The sequence below is a fragment of the Urocitellus parryii genome, chromosome 1, assembly GCF_045843805.1.
Source record: "Urocitellus parryii isolate mUroPar1 chromosome 1, mUroPar1.hap1, whole genome shotgun sequence".
Classification (NCBI taxonomy): domain Eukaryota; kingdom Metazoa; phylum Chordata; class Mammalia; order Rodentia; family Sciuridae; genus Urocitellus; species Urocitellus parryii.
Genome location: NC_135531.1, coordinates 70,635,054 through 70,652,405, shown reverse-complemented (window position 1 = coordinate 70,652,405; position 17,352 = coordinate 70,635,054). Strand labels below are relative to the sequence as shown.

The 17,352-nt window shown below is 33.2% G+C and overlaps 1 pseudogene; it reads right to left on the bottom strand.

Annotated features, from left to right (window-relative positions):
• Window positions 1-16,063: 16,063 nt before the first annotated feature.
• Window positions 16,064-16,338, bottom strand: LOC113196933 (U6 snRNA-associated Sm-like protein LSm5 pseudogene; annotated as a pseudogene).
• Window positions 16,339-17,352: the final 1,014 nt, after the last annotated feature.

The following is a 17,352-nucleotide window of genomic DNA, read 5'->3' as shown; positions in this document are numbered from 1 at the left end:
GATCTGGGACAATTTCAGGATATTGTTATAGTTGCCCATTTGGGATTAACCATTTGGGATTCAAATGTCACTTCTGGATAAGCAGGGTTTTTGTTTTTGTTGTTTTGTTTTAACTTCAGAATCCCCAAAGTATTTGTTAAAAATGCACTTGCCTGTGATGCCCATTGCAATGTTAATGGTAAATCTAAATTGGATCCTGGGGGTATATACCTTAAACAAATCCTCTATGTGATTTTAGCAAATGCAGACTCCAGTGGATTACCATAATCCAGCATTGGCCTTGTGGCTGGTCCACAGATTAGATCAAATCAAAGATAAATTTCACATAATTTGCCACTCTGGATACAAAATAGAAGGCTTCTCTTCTCTGGAGGGATTCTGTGTTTCCTTTTGGGGTGGAGATGGGAGGTACTGAGGAAGAGACGGGCAATGCCTTGTAAGTGGAGTGGAAATCCATCAAACCTCAGTTTGGTTCAACTTCAGATGGAACTATTTGCTTCTTTTTTGGACTGTGACCAGTAATTGAACTTCCCTAGCTGAATCTAAAGCTCATCTCTAGAATAGTATGGTGTCTTTGTTTACGACAGTAGAGATGTCAAATAGGTAGTGAGCATTTATTTTCAGTTTTTGCTTTCTATTGGAAATGTAATACTGTAATACTAATATTCTTCTGTCCAAGAGAGACCAAAAGTAGTGAAATAGCCCCTGACTTCATGACTTTCTAATGCCCAGGAAGTGCTAATGCTCCAGCACAACTGCATCAGTATCTGATCATTTTCTTCATCTATATTCCATGGTGTGACCATAACTACTCCTTATATGTAAGAAAACTGCTATAATAAATTAGGAGCTACTTCTTTTTAACCTTCCTATAAAACGTTGTCTTTTCTGTAGGTAAACATTGCAATGTCTCATGGTGTGAAACTCATTGCAATGTGGATTTTATTATGGTGAAGATAGTAGCCAGACTAATCTTTTGGCAGGGTAATCTGTTGTCTGGGTACTTCTCTGTCTTGTTCACAATGATATGTGCTTCAAAAATAAAACTTAGCAGAAATACTAAGAAAAAATATTTACTTACTTGAATCTCTTTTGTTGGCAAATATTTGATTTCATGACATTATGAGAAATGATATATTTTTCATTTTTGCTGCTTAAACTCTTAATTTGGATATCTATAGAGGTATTACGTGTTTGAACAATGATGTTCAAGCCCTAATACCACATATATACATTGTGGATTTTTTTTTGTATATTCAATTATCTCAGATGACTTTTTATGCTGTCTGACTACACTGTAATTATGCAATTCTGTTGCTTGTGGAGAAGTTGTCTCTGGTAATACTGGCTCCCCACAGGAAAATAATTTCCAATTCATTTTTCAAAGATCTACTTTGATGATTCAGTGCAGAATATGTAGAACATACTCAATGCATGTGGTTGCATTTCACTTAAATGAAGCAAAAGATGTCATTTCTATATATCATACCTGTTAGCTTTGTTGTGATACTTTCTCATATTGACAGTGCAGTTTCTGTCTGTATTATCAGCAGGGTAGAAAACAGCATATATGTTCTTCTCACATTGAGATAAATATTGTAGACAACTGTCAATCTGATGGGGTACGGTATGGTGTTAACTCAGAGTAACAAACACAACTCTGTGTTTTTCCTTAAAATCATTCTAAAGTGTCAATTTTATTATAGATTTGGGTACTTATTACTTTTATTTTAAAACAAATGTGTAAAGTTTTATATATAGAAAACTCTAAAGCTGTCACTAAAAACTAAAGCTAGTGAAGTTTTATGATACAAAATCAACATGAAAAATCAATAGCATTTCTGTATGATGATAGTAAACTATCTGAAAAAGAAATCAATTCCATTTACATTAGCTACAAAAAGCTTCCTAGTAAGAAATTTAACTAAGGAGGTAAAAGATCTCTACTGAAAATAATAAAATATTGGTAAAAGTAATTAAGAGGGCAAAAATAAATGGAAAGATATATTCTATATTTACAGATTGGAAAGATTAATATTGTTTAAAATGTCCATATTACTCAATGAAATCTCTATTAAAATACAGATGACATTCTTTGCAGAAATAGGGGGAAAAATCCTTAAAAGTAAGACTTCAAATAGCCAAAGCAACTTTAGAAAAAAAAAAAAAAGAACAAAGCTGAAGATATCACACTACTGGACTTCAAAATATACTACAAAGCTATAGTAACCAAGTCTGCATGGTACCTAGATAAAAACATATTCACAGGCCAATGTAACAGAATGGAAAGCACAGAAATTAGTCTGTGCATTTATAGCCAACTGATATTTGACAGAATTGTCAAGAATGTGCAATGGAGAAATGACAATCTTTTTAATAACTGGTGCTGGGAAAATTGGATATCCACTTGAGGAAGAATGAAGTTGGATCCCTATGTCTCACTAGTAACAAAAATCAACTGTAAGTAGATTAACATTTAAATTTAAAACCTATGAAAATATTAAATTTTCATATGAAAATATTAAAAGAAGAAACAAGAGAAATACTATATGACTCTGGACTGATAAATGACTTTATGAATATGACTTCAAGAGCACCGGCAACAGAAGCAAAAATAGATAAATGGTATTACACCGAACTAAAAACCTCCTGCATAATGAAGGAAACAGTCAATAAGGAGATAACCTACAGAATGGGGGAAAATATTTGCAAATTATACATCTGACAAGGAGTTAATACCCAGATTATTTGAGGAACTCCAAAAACACAACAATAAAAAATAAAAATTCTGATTAAAAAAAAATGGGCAACAGACCTTAATAGACATTTGTCGAAAGAAGGCACACAAATGGCTAAAGGATAGATCAAAAAAAAAAAAAAAAGTTTAATGTTACTAATTATCAGGGAAATGCAAATAAAAACTACAGTTCAAAATCACCTCACTCTAGTCAGAATGGCTATTATCAAAAAGACAAAAGATAACAAGTGCTGGGGAGGATGTGTAGAAAAGGGACCCCTTGTGCACTGTTGGTGGGAATGTAAATTAGTACAGCCATTGTGGAACACAGCATGACAATTCCTCAAAAACTAAAAACAGTCCTAACATGATCTAGCAATCCCACTATTGGGTATTTATCCAAGGAAATTAAATCAGTATCAAAGAGACACCTGCACTCCCATGTTTACTGCAGCACTATTCACAATAGTCAAGATATGGAATCAACCTAAGTGTCCATCAGCTAATGAATGGATAAAGAAAGTGTGTTACATACAGAAAATGAGTACTGTTCAGCTATAAAAAGAATGAGATCATCATTTGTGACAACATGGATGGAACTAGAGGACATTACGTTAATTGAAATAAGTCAAGCACAGGAAAATAAATACTCATGTATAATTTTATTCCTATGTGGAATCTGAAAAAAAGCTGTGCTCATTGAAGTAGAGAGAACAGAAGTTACTGTAGCTGGGAAGAGAAAGGAGCGAGGGAGATGAGAAGTAAATCAATGGGTGCAAGTGACAATTAGGAGGAGTAAGTGTCTGATGTTAATTTTACAGTGGGGTGACTATAATTTACAATAATGTAATACATACTTTAAATTAACCAAAAAGAGGGATATTGAGTGGTCTCACTACAAAGAAATGATGAGTATTTGAGGTAATGTGTAAGCTCATTGCCCTAACTCACCTGATATATACATGTATTGAAGTAGCATAATATAACCCCCAAATATGTGTGATTATCATGTCAATTTTTTAAAAAATGTGTTGTATAGAGTGGGATCCTAAATTCATATGAGAATTTGTGACAAAGACTGATACATTAAGAAAATGTTAAATCAATGGTGGATCACTTTGGGATAAGTTCAAAGGCCAGCAGGAGTTTGGTTCATTTTCCCTCAGAGGGGCAAATGCAAGACACATATGTTCATGAATGAATTCAAGGATTCTTGGGTAGCCCATTCTCTTCTGCCCCACATCTTCTCTCACCCACTAGATTTGCATAACATTTTGATTGCTCTTAAAATACCAATACCTCTGGGAAAGGTAATTATTCAATCTATCAGTTATCACTTTTTGTGATTGAAAGATATGAAGGCGGGAGAAACTGGCTGTTTTCCTTTCACAATTTTTACCAAAATTAACCCTAGAAACCATTTTTTTCCCCCAAAACCTAAAAAAGAACATTAAAGTTATTTTTTTAACCTCATGTTGTGGCATGTAATTTACTTTTTGGTATATTTAGCTATATTAAGATGTTGCTTTGTTTTGAAATTCTATTAATCATAGTGTGCTACAGTAAAAGATGCTACTAATTCTGTTACTCAGGTCCTTATTGTGTGGAATTTGTAGACAATTATCCAAACCTCAGAGCTCCAAACACTTAACAGTCTATAAAATATGTATCTTTTTATTTCTTACTTTTTATAGATTTAAATTTTATAGTTTAATTATGAAGTCTTTTATATTATGGTTTCTTATTTCTTTTCTGATAAATTCCACCATCATATATCTTATTTAATACTAGGAAATTAAAATTATTTTTGTCTTTTCCTTAGTTTCCTACATACTTATTAATTAAATTAATTAATTCAAAAATGAAACTATTTCTACCTGTATATATAATTCAGATAGTTGAAATCATACATGTTCTGGCGTAATGTAGTCATTTTACATTTTAGTTTAATATCTTTCATCTATTTTCATTCCTTTACTGCCTGCTATTCTACATGTACCATAGAAACGTACTACCCATGGCTGCAGTGAAGGCAGTGTTGTTCTTTGGGAGGTAAATTACCAATAGTCTGTCATCTAGTGGCTGGAGAGACATCTCATCATTCATCTTTAAAATTGAGATAGAAATTGAGACTGGTTTCTCAAGCTAAAGTAACTAAAGAATGAAGATGAACACACATGTAAAGTTCATAGGATTGCAAAATTTTAAGATATATTATTAATTATGATTGTTTGATTATCTGCAAAGTTTCACTTTCTGATTTGGAGAATGAAGATCTTTGTTCTCACTTTAAAATAAGTGGAAGCTGTTTCTTCTGTAGCAGCCTGTAGTATTTTGTTGTTTGTTTGGTTTTTCACACTGTCTTGTGGAATGTTGAGGATTCTGGCTCATTTCCTTGAAGGGTAGCCCTAATATTAGAAGTTGAATTTAATTTTCTCAGCCTTTCTCTCTTTAACCTCTCTCTTTTTTTTTTTTTTTGGTCTCCTCTTCTTAATGCCTCTTATATCTCACTGAAGTACTAAAAATTAATTTAATATCATTGAAAATGTCATCAATATGCAACTTTCCTATATCCTCCCATAGACCCTTCACCATAGTAAGACAACACAGATTCCCCAAATTACTACACTGGGCACTTGATCCTGTTATTTGTTCTTCAGAAAATTTCTATAACTTGCATAAATGCTAACTAACTTTGCTACTTCGAATCACTTTTTTGGGAACACTAAACACATGTGACTAAAAAACTTAGTTTTAGTTGACTTGGTTGTCTGCACTAAGGTGATCTCTTTCTATAAACTGAAATATCTTTCTACTCATTGATTTTTTATTATCTTTTCTCCAGGCAATAAAAATAATGCAAGTGAAGATATTAGAATAAGGGTTTTCAAAATATCTTCATATATGTTATTTAATTTTTTACCACAAAAATGTACAAGATATACTAGATTGAAGTCATATTTCCATTTCACAGATTCATTTATTCAAGTATTTATGGATCTCCTTTTATGGATAAGCACCAAGACAGACATCACATGATTTTTGGTTATGGAATTGCTAGCTGTTGTGATGAACATACTTCAAAACTGAGTTAATTAGCAAAGAAAAGTTTATTTTCTTTTTACACATATAATTCTACAATATAGGTGCTCCTGGCATAGTAGGCTGGGAAGATGTGAAGGAATTCCCACTACTACTCAGAAACCCAGACAGTTAGAGGCTCTGACTTCTCAACATGTACCTTTAATATGGTTAAAGAGAGATTAGAAAACAACTATTTCTTTACCATTTAAGTCAGAAAATAAAATACATTACTTGTGCTCAGATTGGTAAGATAGGCACCTACATTTGAGGGATGCTGTAGAATGTGGTTTATGGCTGGGGAGCCTCTCCCAGTAACAACCCTCCCTCCTCTGTGGAAGAGGATCATGCCCTAGGTGAACAGTCAGTCACTTCTGTCCTAGGTTACATATCCAGTTAGTGCATATCAAGGACTACCTAGCTTAGAGGGCTCTTCTATCACAAACCAGTTTCCTGGGTAAGACTCTTTCCTCTTTTGTTTTCAGAGATTAGAGCTCCAGTTTCAGATACTTTGGTATCTAACATTTTTTTTTTCTGTTCTCAATCCTTAATATTAAAGAATTCTTATATTTACTTTCCTTTTTACATATGATTAAATAAATAGGGATTTGTTTAAAGAATGGGAGAACATAATCCTGCTATTTTTTTTTACACCTCTTTGATGAAAAATGCATCTTCTGGATTTGGGGGTCATCTCATGGTCCCTTGCAATGTTGTGAATTCTTACTGCTAATGGCTGCCCTTGGACATGTCCCATGTGGGTTTATGAAGATCTGATTTTTGTTCTATTTTCTGATTATTCAATAATTCTATGGTTTGGGGGAATCAGAGAATATTTTAAACTTTTATATTAGTGGGGTTCTCCAGAGAGACACTACCAATAGGATGAATGGATGGACAGATGAACAAATGAATGGATGGATGGATAGACAGATAAATAGGCATTTCCTGCTTGACTTATGATGGAACTACCTTCTGATAAGGCCATTATAAGTAAAAAAAATAGCAATAAATAAAAATATATTTAAAACCTGATAAAAACTCATTATAAAGAAAAACAAAAATCATAAGTTGAATAATCACAGGTTGGGAAATATACACATACACAGATTCATAGATGATAGATAGATAGATAGATAGATAGATAGATAGATAGATAGATAGAGATACATGACAGATTTATTAGGGGAATTGGCTCAATTATAGAGGCTGAGAGGACCCACAATGGATCATCTACAAGCTGAAAACCCTGGGATGCCAAAGGTATGGCTATTGCTATATAATATAATTCTCAGTCTGAGGCTGAAGGCCTGAAAGCCCCAAGAGGCTGCTGGTATGAGTTCCTGAGCCTTCAAAGCCAATGAACCCGTGTTCAAGGGCAGAGAAAAAGGGTGCCCTACTCTCTGCAAGGCATGGGATGGAGGTAGGATTTCCCTGTCTTCCACTTGTTTATTCTTTCTGTGCCTCCAGCTGCTTGAATGGTACTTGCTTTCACTTAGATTGGATCTTCCTCAGTCAGTCCATCAATTCACATGCCAGTCTCCTCTGGAAACACCCTCATAGACACACCCAGAAATGATGCTTCATTATCCCTCCAGGCCTCCCTCAATTCATTCAGCATGACACCTAATATTAAATATTATAAAACTAAAAGCCATTGCTGTCATCTTTCTACAAGTTGTTGATATCATTCCTTTATGGAAGTTATTGTTATGTTCACAAACATGTACATATTATAGGATCACTTTTAAGGGTTTTCTTTAAAATTACACAAAATTTGACTAATAAAAAGCTTATTTTTCTAGATCTCCACACTCTCCTTAAAGCTTTCAAATCCCTTAGATTTTAGCTCTTTTATGTCATATGTTGAAAGAGATTGTTTTATTACCAGCCTTAGTAGGTACCCTAGACATGGAAGACAACTGGTTTCATTATTTTATATATATCTAGAAGTAGGATTGCTGGATCATACTATAGTTCTATTTTTAATTTCTTTTGGAGGAAATTTCATACTGTTTTCCATAATGGCTGTTCAAATGTTCTCTTTTCTTCACATCCTTGACAACTCTTGCTTTTTGATAAAAATAGTAATTCTAACAGATGAGAGATGATATCTCAGTATAATTTTAATTTGCATTTCCCTAATGGTTAACAATGCTGAGTATTTTTTAACATACTCATTGGCTATTTAAATTTTTTTTCTTCTAAGAAATCTCTATTCAGAGCCTTCATTGATTTTTAAAATCTGGTTATTTGTTTTCCTGGTATTGAGTTTTTTGAATTCCTTGTGTATTGTGGGTGTTAACCCCTTATCAGATGGATGGTTGACTCATATTTTTTCCCCTATGCTATAGGTTGTCTTTGCATTATTATTTCCTTTCCTATTTCTTTGGTAAAGTGTTTAGAATTTTCTCTATATAAGATTATGTCATATGCAAATAAAGAATTTTACCTTCCTTTCTGATTTGCATGTCTTTTATTTCTTTGTCTTGCCTAATTGCTCTAGCTAGGATTTCCAGTACCATATTGAATAGAGATGGAAAGATGAGACATCCCTGTTATATTCCTGATCTTAAAGGAAAAGGTTTTAGCTTTTCACTGTTGAGTATAATGTTGACTGTAGATTTGGCATATATGGCCTTAATTAGATATATTGGTGCCTTATAATTATACATAATCATGGGGTTCACCATATTCTTATATGAGCATAACATAGCTTGATCAATCTCATTCTCCAGTAACTTTCCTTTCCCTCCCTTCTTTCCTCCCTCTGATTCCCTTGTTTTACTTTACTGCTATCACTATTATTATTATTATTTTTAAATTAGTAAATTATAATTATATATAAAAGCAGGATGCATTACGGTGAATCTGTACATGGACATAATATTTGGTAATAAAACCAAAATTTGGTAGATTTGGTCCCTAGTACGTCTTTGTACCTTCCCTTCCTCCCTCTCTTTATCCCCTTCCTCTACTGTGTTGATCCCCCTTCTATTTCTGTGAGGTCCCTTTTTTATTCCTTTTCTTTTATCTCTAGCTTCCATATCTGAGAGAAAATATTCAACTGTTGGTTTTCTCTGTCTGGCTTATTTCACTTAGTATATACTATGTTCTCAAGTTCTGTTCATTTACCAGCAAATAACATAATTTCATTTTTTTTTATGGCTGAGTAAAACTCCATTGTGTATATATACCACATTTTTTAAAATCAGTTCATCTGTGGAAGGGCATCTGGGCTGGTTTCACAACTTGATTATTGTGAATTTCATTGTTATAATCATTGATGTGCCTTTATCACTCTGGTATACTGATTTTAGTTCTTTTGGATGAATTTCAAGGAGTGGGATAGATGATTCACATGGTGGTTTCATTCCTAGTCTTTTGAAGAAACCTTCATACTGTTTTCGTAAGTGGTTGCACTAATTTTCAGTCCCACTAATAATATATTAGTGTACTTCCTCCCACATTTTCACCAGAAATTATATTTGTATTCTTATTTAAAATATTTTTTTTAGTTGTAGATGGACACAATGCCTTTATTTTATTTTTATGTGCTGCTGAGGATTGAAACCAGTGCTGTCCACATGTGAGATGAGTACTCTACCACTGAGCTACAACTCCAGCCCCTATCTTTGTATTCTTGATGATTGCTATTCTAAACCAAGTGAGATGAAATCTCAGTGTGGTTTTGATTGTGTTTCCCTGCTTGCTAATGATGTTAGCCTTTTTTTTTTTTTTCATATACTTTTTGGTCATTTGTATTTCTTTTTTTGAGAAATATCTGTTCAGATCATTTGACCATTTAGGGAAATAACACAAAAATAGGTTAGGGAGTGGGTTATTCATTTTTCTGATGTTGGTTGGTCTTCATTACATTAATGAAGAGGGTTTGTAAAGAGGGTTTTGTTGTGTGTGTGTGTGGTGGGGAGGTACCAGGGATTGAACTCGGGGGGCACATCCTCAGCCCTATTTTGTATTTATTTAAAATTTAGAGAGAGGATATCACTAGTGGCGTAGGGCCTTTCTTTTGCTGAGGCTGGTTTTGAACTCACAATCCTCCTGTCTCAGCCTTCACATCCATTGTTGAGAGATTTTATCATGAAAAAGTATTTTGTCAAATGCTTTTCTACATCTATTGAGATTATCGTAATTTTATTCTTCATTCAGTTGATGTGATGTATCCCATTTGTTAATTTTCAAATATTGAATAATTATTGTATCCCAGGGATAAATACTGTTTTAATCATACTTTATCAAGGTGTGTGACATTTTTTTTGGAGGGGGGTGAGGGAAGGTAACTTGGGTTTAAACCCAGGTGTGCCCTATCCCTGAGATATATCCCTAGCCCTTTTAATTTTTATTTCAAGACAGAATCTCGATAGGTTTCTCAGGCTGGCCTTGAACTTACAATCCTCTTGGCTCACCCTCCCAAGTAGCTGGAATTAAGGAGTATGTCACTGCACCTCGGTAAGTTGTATGAGCCTTATAATGTGTTGCTGGATTTGATTTGCTGCTATTTTGCTGAGAATTTTTAAATCTAAGTTCATTGAAGATACAATTTTTATTTTTGTGTTCTCTATCTTTGGTATCAGAGTACTAATGTAAGACTTTCAAAACAAATTTGGAAGTTCCATCCTCTCCAAGTTTTTGGAAGAGTTTGACAAAGATTGGCATTAATTTAAACTTTGGTGGAATTTAAGAGTGAAGCTATCAGGTCCTAGTTTTTTCTTTATTGGAAGTTTTATCATCATTATTATTACCAATTCAATTTCCTTAGTCTTTACTGGCATATTAAAGTTTCTATTTCTTTATGATTTTATTTCTTTAGGAACTTATTCATTTCTTTAAGGTGATCTAATTAATTAGAATATAGTTGTTTAGAGTAGTCTCTTATAAACTTTTATACTTCTGTGATATCAGTTATAATGCTTTCTTTCATTTATAATTTTATTGATTAAAGTCTTTGCTCTTTGTGTGTGTGTGTAGTTAATGGTTTGCCAATTTTGATTCTCTTCTTAAAAAGCCAATTCTGGCTTCATTGATCTTTTCTATTGTTGTATAGACTTAATTTCAGTTATTTCTGATTTCTGACCTTTTACTCACTAATTTGTTGTTTCTTGAGATGTAAAATTGTTTGAGACTCTTGCTCTTACTGTAGGAGTTTTTCATTATAAACTTCTCTCTTAGAATCACTTTTGCTGTATCCTATAAGCTTTGGCAATGTTGTATTTTAATTTTAATTTATCTCAAGATTTTTTTCAATCTCTTTTGACTTTGTCTTACTGGTGGTTCAAGAATGAGTTGTTTATTTTTACATATTAGTGAATTTTCCAATTTTCCTCCTTATATTGATTTCAAGTTTCATACCATTATGATGGAAAACAATGCTTGATATAATTTTAATCATCTTAAATTCAATCAGACTTATTTTATGGCCCAATGTATGATCTATAATGGAGAATGTTTCATTAGAGCTTAAGAAAAATGTGCATTTTCCTGCTGTTGATGGAATTTTCTCTATATGTCTGTTGGGTCCATTTGGTCTGTGTTTTTGTTCATGTCCTCTGTTTCTTACTGGTTTTCTGCCTAGATAATCTTGTTGAAGACGGTATATTGAAGTCTCCTACTGTTATAGGATTGAAGTACATTTCTCCCTTCTCTCTTGTTAATATTTCCTTTATTTATTTTGGTGCTCCAATGTTGGATGCATATCTATAACTGTTATAAATAAATATTCTTTAAAAAAATTTTTTTTAGTTGTAGATAGGCACAATATCTTTATTTATTTATTTTTGTGTGTGCTGAGGATTGAACCCAGTGCCTCACACATGTGAGGCAGAGGCTGTACCACCGAGCTACAGTCCCAGCCCCTAAATAAATATTCTTGATGAATGAACATTTTATCACTATATAATAATTTGGGAGGTTGAGATAGGAGGATCACAAAAAAACATATAAAAAACATATCTTATCTCAGTTTTTTACTTGAAGTCTGAAAGAAGTGTGACACTTCTGCTGTCTTTGGTTCTCATTTGCATGGAGCAACATTTTCTACTCTTTGACTTTAAGATATGTTTGTCTTTAAAGCTTAAGGAAGTCTTTTGTAGGCAGTAGGTATTTGGATATTGTTTTTAATTTTTAAAAATCTATGTGACCACTCTATGTCTTTTGATTAGAGTTTTTAATACATTTACAATTAAAGTAATTTTGATAAGTAAGGTTTTATTATAGACTTTTTAAAATTAAAAAATCATTTCTATTGTTCCTTTCTTCTTTTGTCTTTATTTTGTTTTCATTTTATCTGACTATATTTTTGTTGTGATATGATTTGATTCTTTTTTCTTTATGTATCTACTACAGGTTTTTTCTCTGAGGTTACTATGAGACATACATAAACCATCTTTTATAACAGCCTATTTCAAGTTCATATCAACTTAACTTTGACTGCATACAAAAGCTCTATACTTTATCTTTTTTCATTCCACATTTTATTATTGATTTCACACTTTGCATCTCTTAATTTTGTTTATTCATTAACAAATTATCATAGCTGTAGTTATTTCTATTACTTTTGTCTTTTAAGCTAAAGTTTTATATGTGTTAGTTATTAGCTTTTTTTCCTCATTATTTCTCCTTTTGTTCTGTTGGGTAATTTTAAATGTCTCATCTGCAAGCTCAGTAGTTCTGTATTCTGCTTAATCAAGTCTGCCACTGAAGCTCTCTGTAGAATTTTCAGTTTAGTCATTGAGTTCTTCATCTCTGAAATTTCCATTTAGTTCTTTTATGTTGTTGTTGAACTTCTAATTTTGTTCATTTGTTGTTTTTCTGATATCATGTAATTGTTTATCTGTGGTCCCCTGTAGCTCTCTGAACTTCTTTAAGATGGTTACTTTTATTGTTTAGTTTCTGTTAATTCATGGGATTTCTATTTCTTTAGGCTTACTGGTGGTTACTTTTTTTCTTCTTCTATGGTATTGTTTCCCTTATTATTTCTGATTCTTGTGGCCTTGTATTTGTGTCTGTGCATTTGCAGAATAACTTTGGCAGTGAAAGCCCTTTCAGAGTTACTGTGCAGGCCTTATTGCTGTTGTCTACAGGCTGGCTGGCCTAGTGCCTGAGTCAGTGAAAAAGTAAGCCTGACTCTTGGGTCCACAGGGGACATCCCAGTGCTTGAGTCCATGGGGCAGCCCTGGAACCTGGGTCCACAGTGGTGAGTATAGAGCATGGGTCTTTGAGGGTGGGTTTTACTCTTGAGTCCATGGTGACAGGCTTGGTTCTTGGATCCAGATATAAGCATAAATTTTGGGTTCATACTTGGCATTAGGGTTCATTGGTACAAGCTTGGAATGTGGATCTTCAGGGGCCGACCTGGTAGGTAGGCAGGTTGAACTTGAGTCTGTTAGGTCTGACTTAGCACTGGGGTGGATGTGGATCCTGACTGAGTGCATGAAGATCAACCTAGGTCCTGGAGCTGCAGGGCTCTGGATGCTGAGGCAGGGGAATCACAAGTTCAAAGTCAGCCTGTTGCTTTTTAGCAAGGTCCTATCTCAAAGAAAAGAAGGGGTTGAGAGCTGGGTGTGGTGGCACATGCCTGTAATTCCAGTAATTTGGGAGGTTGAGATAGGAGGATCATCACAAATTCAAAGTCAGTCTCAGCAATTTAGGGAGACACTGTCTCAAAATAAAAAAAATAAAATAAAAAGGGCTGGGGATTTGACTTAGTGACTAAGCATCCCTGGTTCAATTCTCAATACAAAAAAAATAAAGTTCTAAAAATTGTTTGATGAGACCTGTCAAAGACAAAGCTATGAATTGGACAATTTTTTATTTGGCAACGTTCTATGACTCCTGAAATATTTATTTTTTTTCTTGGCAATATGTTTCTTTTCCATTTACCTTTCAGGCAAATTTATGCCAAAGTTTTCCTTTCTAATCTACCATCTTCCTTTCAAAGTTTACCTTTGAAATATTTTTTTTCTTTCCAGGCAGTTAAAATATATGATAAAATTTACTAACAGATAATAATTTAATATGCATTATTATTGATTAAGTGTACACTTTTATGAGGACTTTTGGAGCTAAAAATTTTTAAATTTATTTCAGATAAATTAAAAGTAGGTAGAAGAATCACAGGTATCAATAAAGTACACTTTTGTACAGACAGAATTTTTGTAAGCATTCCTCAAATAGCAACTTTTTAAAATAACTATTCTGTGAGTATTAAACACATTGAATTCATATAATAGAAATGCTTCACTTGTTGTTTGAAAATGGAATTCATTAATTATTATGGTGGTTTATATTTCTAAAGTTAACTTCATATGCATTTTCTCATGTTATTATCTCAATAACCATGTGAGGAAGAGTACACAGTTTCACCTTTTTACAAATGGAAGAACTGAGCCTCAGCGAGGTTAACAGATTTGTTCAGGGTGGCCAATCAGTGTGTGGTAAAAATAGAAAAAGAAACAATATCTCTGGATTTCTGGTCAGGTAATTGTTCCATCATTGTTAGTTAAAATATATAAATGACTTAAATTCAATCCAATAGTATTTGCTTTATTTGTTTATTCAGAGCTAGGGATTGAACCTAGGACCTTGTGCATGATAGGCAAGTTCTCCACCACTGATCCATACCCTCCCATTCTCTCTATATATTGAATACCTACAGTATATTTTGATTCATTGGGAATACAGAGAATCACAAATGAGACTGCTCAGAAGTAGATACCAGATGGGAAGTCTAAGACATCTTAACAGATTCCTGTAGTAGAAGGTAGTAAGTGAAATGTGCCACCATTGACGAAGAGATAAAGTACTGAGGGAATCCAGGGCAGGTGGGGGGCATGATTCTCTTGCTGGGAAGAGGACATGGTAGCCTTCATATTAGACCATGCACCTGGGCATGGTTTGTAGGATGTCTAGGGTGTGGACATAGAGAGATGAAAGAAGGTATGTACAAAAGCAGAGGCAAGATTAAGCAAAAGGGCAAAAGCATAGATTACATTGAACATATTCTCATTTTGTTGCTCCACCTCAAATACCTTCTTCTCTACTAACAATATCCAAATATTTCTTTGAGTAGTCACTTCTGTCCAAATGTAAATTTATATATTTTAGAGGCGAATGAGCTGAACGCTGTGTTCCAAACAATACCATAGTACCCAACCTTGATAAATCAAATTTTCAGTGTTTCAGAGTTATCCAAGACTTATGAAAGAAAGCACATTTTTTCTGTGTTGAAATTACTCAAAAGGTAGGATGTAGCTAATGGTCTTCATTGCTATCTCATGAAGAAAGTCTTCAACTGGGAGATAATTCTTGATGGGTCTCTCACATTTCTGCACATCTCATAAAGCATTGTTTGCCCTTTGTTCCAGACTATATTTTCCAATGGCAAACAATAAACAGTCTTAAGAGGAGAAAGAGAGATCCAGAACAAAGGGAAAGAATGCCAATTATAAAAGATTCAGGTTCCATTAGATCAGAGTTCCTGTACTGCCTAGGTAGGCATAAATCTGAGCTTGTCTGTGTCACCCCCCTGGGATTTATGGATAAGGGAGATTCACAGAATTATAATGATGTTCATGCTAGTGACTGTGCCATGAATAATAAAGTATCTAGTTCAGCAGTTTCATGTCTTCTGTCAACATCCATGTAACTGAGGCAGGTTCACTTGTTAGCTTATAAGGAGGGTAAAATCTCAGACCCTTCACATTTTCTGACACTTTCTAGATAAATAAATCAGCATAGATTTCTCTATGATAAAGTATATATAGAGAGGTTTATGACAATAATTTTTTTAACATTCACATCAAGTTGTATCTGAATCCTAATATCTCTGTCTTAATTACATAAGCCATTACCTTCTCTTTTTTTTATATATAACCAAAATCACGTTTATTTTTTAGTCTTAAAAGAAACTAATTTGAGGCTGGGGTTGTGGCTCAGTGGCAGAGCACTTGCCTCGCACATGTGAGGCACTGGGTTCATAAAAATGTATAAACGAAATAAAGATATTGCATCCATCTATAACTAAAAAATGTTTCAAAAAATAATTTCTTCTTTTTCCAAAACAATCATGATTAACTTAGAAAAATGGTCGTATAACACATCTTCAAAGAATTTCCCTTTAATAGGAAAATTAGCTTTAGAGAATCTAAACATTAGAAGATTTTTTAAAAATCTATTTTGTTGCCATTATAAAACAAAATGAATCTAGCATAAATCAAGGAAATTCGGTCATACTTCAGGTCCTTTTCCTCTAGAAACCAGCATTGTTATTTTATTTCCACTTAGCAAAATATGATTTAATTTAGTAATCCTTCTACCTTCTGGTGTGATTTTAAACTCAGTGACATCTTCCAGCACCATATTGACAAAGTCATCAAATCCTAGATGTGTTCCAACAATTTCCTTATCACTCTTCATCACAATGTGAATTTTTGATCCTATGCACTGTCCACAAGTTCTAGCAGCAGCATCTTTGATGGGCTGGTTATAGAGTTAGCTGTCATGGCTAAACCGGAAGTAGCCAGCCTGCCTTTCCTTTCTCAAATTAAGTAAAGTTTCTCTTACCTTGCAACCAGAAAATCTAGATTAAACGCAATATGGGATTAATCTAAGTATTTATTTTAATTGGTAGTGTAAAATTCAAGAATAGTACTACTTAAAGATTAAATTATATATCTGTAGAATAACTGTGGGTTTGACTTCAATGAACTAAAAGAGTGGATCCTCCCATTAGCAATCTTTTACACACATTTAATTCTTGAATACAAATATGAAATATAATGCATTCTATGCCCATAGTAAAGTAGTGAAAAATATTAGTAGGTCTTTAAATATAATAGGTTTGAGAAGAAAAAACCCAGATATGATTTACCATAAATAAATTAAAATCAAGGGACCTACTTGAAACTCCACCATGATCTGAAATTGAACCATAGTGTATGTGATCATCTTTAGGGCCTCTCTGTTTTCTTTTCTGAAATATTTTACTTCAAAATATCTCATCAGAATAAAAATATAAAAAAAATGCACAACTAATTATATAAAATGCAATTTTTGCTACATTCATTGTAAATAAAATAATATTCTATAAATGGAAATGTTTCATTTTTTAAGTAAGGTATATGGTATTATAAAAGGAGCATTAAACCTGGAATTATTTCATTTATACTTTTACTAGAATCCTGTGTGACACAACAACTTCTTCAAATCTTAGTTTTCTTTTGTAAATTAAGATAATTAATCCTGTCATCATAGGCAGACTAACGGTCAAGGGAGCTATGTTGTATGTGAAGGTATTTAGCAAAAACACAAAAAATGCAGGAGATTCTTTATAATATTTATTATTCTTCCCATTCTCGCAGGTTTAAATATAAGAAATGCTTTCTGATAATGCTCAAAAGTAGCAAAAGTTTATTTTTTTAAAAGTGGTTATCTCTTTGGAATAAATTTTGATTTTCTTCAGATAAGTTCATCAGAAATGTTAAATCATAACAAATCATATAACATAAAAGAAATAG